The sequence below is a fragment of the Propithecus coquereli genome, unplaced genomic scaffold (genome assembly GCF_000956105.1).
Source record: "Propithecus coquereli isolate 6110/MARCELLA unplaced genomic scaffold, Pcoq_1.0 Scaffold11, whole genome shotgun sequence".
NCBI classification, from domain to species: Eukaryota; Metazoa; Chordata; class Mammalia; order Primates; family Indriidae; genus Propithecus; species Propithecus coquereli.
Genome location: NW_012134969.1, coordinates 12,795,374 through 12,800,737, shown reverse-complemented (window position 1 = coordinate 12,800,737; position 5,364 = coordinate 12,795,374).

The following is a 5,364-nucleotide window of genomic DNA, read 5'->3' as shown; positions in this document are numbered from 1 at the left end:
TAATCTTACCAAAGCGTATCAGTCAGCCAGTATTATGGATGGAATGTTAATACATTTATATCCCTCCAAAATTCACATGTTGATATCCTAACCACAAATGTAGGGGTATTAGGAAGTGGGGCCTTTGGGAGATAATTAGGTCTTGAGGGTAGAGCCCTCATCAGTGGAGGCAGTGTCTTTAAAAAAGGGACCCCAAAGAGTTCTCTCTCTCTCCACCATGAGAGGACACAAAGAGAAGTCAGCAGTCCACAATCTGAAAGAGGGTCCTCACCAGAACCCAACAATGTAAGCACCCTTATCTCAGACTTTCTGCCTCTAGACCTGTGAGAGATAAATTTCTGTTGTTTATAAGCCACTAAGTTTATGGTATTTTGTTATAGCATCCCAAACTGACTAAGATAATGCTCAGTGAGCCAGTTGCAGAACAGTGGCTTAGCCCAACATCAGTGGGGAGTGGGGGGAGGAATATACTCTGTCCAACCCACTTGGAGAATTAAGTCAAATGATGAAGAGTGTGCATGGATGTGTATTTCCATAAAAAAGAATGAGTAAAGAATCAGAAATGATAATTCAGACTTTGCCCTCAATGAAACAGGAGATGAAGGAGCTGATGAATAAAATGGCCAAATACAAGAATCATAGGCATCCCCGAGGGTGAAGAAGAAAACAAGGGCTGCAAAACCTATTTGAGGGGATAATTGAGGAAAATTCCCTGGTCTTGCAGAGATTTAGACATTCTGGTTCAAGAAGCTCAGTGAACCCCTCGGAGATTCATCACAAAGAGGCAATCACCAAGACATATAGTGATCAGACTGGTCAAAGTCAACATGAAGGAGGAATTCTTGTGAGCAATAAAGTAAAAACATGAAGTAGCTTACAGAGGAAAATCCATCAGGCTAACTGCAGACATCTCAATGGAGACCTGACAAACCAGAAGGGATGGTGCCCCAACTTCAGTCTTCTTAAGAAGAACAACTGCCAGCTAGAATTTGTATCCTACAAAATTAAGATTCATATATGAAGGAGAAATAAAGACCTTTCCATCAAGCAAACACTGAGAGAATTTGTCAAGACCAGATCTGCCCTGCAAGAAATACTCAGAACTGCATTATATTATACATGGATCAGCATAATAGTCACCCAACAGAGTAAAACCACCCAAAAGCTAAAGCTCAGAGCTCATATAAAACAATAGTATAAGAGGTAAAACAAAGCATTAATGTACTACCCGACAGGATAAACAAAGCAGCATCCCACAGATCAATTCTATCAATCAACATGAATGGTTTGAATTCCCCACTCAAGAGACATAGGCTGGCTAAATAGATTAAAAAATACAATCCAAGTATCTGCTGTCTCCAGGAAACACATGTAAACCACAAGGACTCATACAGACTCAAGGTGAAGGGATGGAAAAAATATTCCATGCAAATGGAAATCAAAAGAAAGCAGGTATAGCCATTCTCATATCAGATAAAATTGACTTTAAATCAACAAAAGTAAAGAAAGACAAAGAGGGTCTTTATATAACGATAAAGGGAGAAATTCAACAAGAATACATAACAATCCTAAATATCTATACACCTAAGAGAGGAGCATCCAGATTCATAAAGCAAACCCTACTAGACCTAAGTAGAGAGATAAACAGCAGCATTATAATTGCTAGGGACTTCAAAACCCCACTGACAGAACCGGACCGATCACCCAAGAAGAAAATAAATAAAGAAATGCTGGACTTAAATGGGACTCTAGAACAAATGGGCCTAAAAGACATTTACAGAACATTTTACTCAACAGCTACTGAATATACATTCTTCTCATCACTACATGGAACTTTCTCCAAGATTGATTATATTTTAGTCCACAGAACATGGCTAAACAAATTTAAAAAAATAGAAATCATACCATATATCTTCTCAGGCCACAGTGGAGTAAAACTCAAATCCAAGAGAAACACTCAAGTCAACACAAAGTCATTGAAATTAAACAACCTGTTGCTGAAAGATTATTGGATCAGTAATGAAATTAAGATGGAAATGAAAAGAGTCTTTATGCTGAATGACAAAGTGAACACAAGCTATCAAAATCTATGGGATTCAACAAAGGATTTTCAGTCCTAAGGGAAAAATTCATAGCCTTAAATGCCTACATCAAAGAGACAGAAAGATCACAAATTAACAATCTAATGATATGTCTCAAGGACCTAGAAAAGGAAAACCAAACCAAACCCAACGCCAGCAGAAGAAAAGAAATAACTAAGGTCAAAGCAGAACTAAATGAAATTGAAAACAAGAAAATAATATAGAAGATCAATGAAATAAAAAGTTGGTTCTTTGAAAAGATAAACAAAATCCATAGGCTTCTGTCTAGATTAACCAGGAATAGAAGAGAAAGGACCCAAATAAGCTCAATCAGAAATAAAAAAGTAGATATTACAACTGATTCCACAGAAATACAAAATATCATCTGTGAATTCTATGAAAATCTCTATGCACATCATAGAGGAAATGGACAAATTTCTGGAAACACACAACCTCCCAAGACTCAAACAGGAAATAATAGAATTCCTGAACAGACCAATAACAATCGAAGATACTGAGGCAGCAATAAAAAAATCTTCCAACACCACAAAAAGCCCCATACCAGACAGATTCACAGCCAAATTTTTCAGAGCTACGAAGAAGAGTTGGTACCCATTATAAGGAAATTATTCCACAACATTGAGAAGAAAGAAATCCTTCTCAACTCATTCTGTGAAGCCAGTATCACCTCGATACCAAACCCAGTAAAGTATACAACAAAAAAAGAAAATACAGACCAATATTCTGTATGAATATTAATGCAAAAATCCTCAATAAAATATTAGCAAACCAAATTCAAGAGCACATCAAAAAAAATAATCCACCATGAACAAGTGGGCTTTATTCCAGGGATGCAACGATGATTCAACATATATAAATCAAGAAATGTGATTCACCACATAAACAGAAGCAAAAACAAAGACTATATGATCATCTCAATAGATGTAGAAAAAGCATCCAACAAAATTCAGCACCACTTCATGATAAAAATCCTCACCAAACTAGGTATATAAGGAATATATCTCAAAATTATAAAAGCCATGTATGACAAACCCACAGCCAACATCACACTAAATGGAATAAAGTTGAAAGCATTCCCCTTAAGAACTGGAACAAGACAAGGATGTCCACTGTCACCACTTCTATTCAACATAGTACTAGAAGTCCTAGCCAGAGCAATCAGACAAGAGAAAGAAATTAAGGGTATCCAAATCAGGAAAGAGGAGGTCAAACTATTGCTTTTTGCAGATGATATGATCTTATATCTAGAAAAAACAAAGATTCCACTAAGAGACTCCTGGAATTGATAAATAAATTCAGCAAGGTCTCAGGTTACATAATCAATGTACACAAATCAGTAGCATTCCTATATACCAATAGCAGTCAAGCTGACAGTCAAATCAAAGTCTCAATACCATTCAAAATTGCTACAAAGATAATAAAATACCTAGGAATACACTTAACCAAGGAGGTGAAAGATCTCTAGAAAGAGAACTAAGAAACACTGAGGAAAGAAATCACAGATGATACAAACAAGTGGAAAAACACCATACTCATGGCTCAGTAGAATCAAGATTGTTAAAATGTCCAAACTACCCAAAATGATTTACAGATTCAGTGCAATCCCCATCAAAATATTAACGTCATATTTTACAGATCTAGAAAAAATAATTCTACACTTTGTTTCAAACCAGAAAAGCGACTGAATAGCCAAAGCAATCTTAAGGAAAAGGAACAAATTAGGAGACATCACACTACCAGACTTCAAACTATACTAGAAGACAATAGTAAACAAAACAGCACAGTATTGGCACAAAACTAGACACATAGACCAATGGAACAGAACATAATACCCAGATATAAAACCATCCAAATATAGCCAACTGATCTTTGGCAAAGCATACAACAATATACACTGGGGAAAAAAATCCCTGTTCAATAAATGGTGTTGGGAAAATTGAATAGCCACATGCAGAAAAATGAAACAGGATCCTTATGTCTCGCCACTTATAAAAATTAATTCAAGATGGATAAAAAACTTAAATGTAAAGCATAAAACCATAAAGCATAAAGCATAATACCATTTGGTGGGACTGCAAACTAGTACAATCTCTATAGAAAACAGTATGGAGATTCCTCAAAGAACTAAAAGTCACATTACCATTTGATTCAGAAATCCCACTACCAGGTATTTACCCAAAGAAAAGGAAGTCATTTTATCAAAAGACACCTGCACTTGAATATTTATTGCAGCACAATTCACAATTGCAAAGATGTGCAATCAACCTAAATGCCTATCAAGTCATAAGTGGTTTAACAAAACATGACATATGTATACCATGGAATACTACTCAGCCATGAAGAAGGATGGCTTAATGCCTTTTGCAACAATTTAGATGGAACTGGAGACCATTCTCGTAAGTGAAGTATCTCAAGAATGGGAAAAAGAAAACACCACGTGTACTCACTATTAAATTGGGACTAACTGTTGAGCACACAGGTACATAGAAGGAAGTAAAACTCAATGGAAATCAAGCAGGGGGAAAGTGGGAGGAGGAGATGGGCAAAAACCTACCTAATGGGTACGATGAGCACTATCTGGGTGACAGGCACACTTTTAACTCTGACTCAAACATTACAAAAGTGATCCACGTAACCAAAAACACTTGTACCCCTGTAATACTTTAAAGTTAAAAAAAAAAGAGAGAGAGAGAATGGATTTCAGACGATTTTGAATGAGAACGTTAATCATAAGGAAACGAAAACTTAAAAAGCAAAAACTGATTCTTCCTCCAGTTTTGAGAGAATTTAGGCAAGTCTCATAACTTCTTAATGTCACTATTTTCTCATTTATAAAATGGAACTATGTGGCAAAATATCCCATTGTCCACCTGCACCACCAACTTCAGACTGGAAAAAAAATAATGATGTATGGAATTTTGAAAAACTCCTATAGACCTAGCTATCTGGGTTGGCTAGTGTGAGTAGATAGATCAGGTAATATTAATAGATAAGATAAACCAATGTTTGTTCTGAAAATAATTGGCTGGTAAATGAATGCCTAGATGCTGCTTAGAAATGCATGTGCTGACTTAAATTGGGGTTCTTGATGAACAAGGGATAATGAAGAAGCAGAGTTTTAGGAAAACTGAACAATCAGAAAGCAAAACAAAGCTTTCAAGAAAAGTCTGGCCTGAGCAAATTATCCTGGAAACAGGCAATCTACTGTTAGAACATTATATTAGAGAAATTAAAAATCAGTTTTGTTTTTTTCAATTTTTTT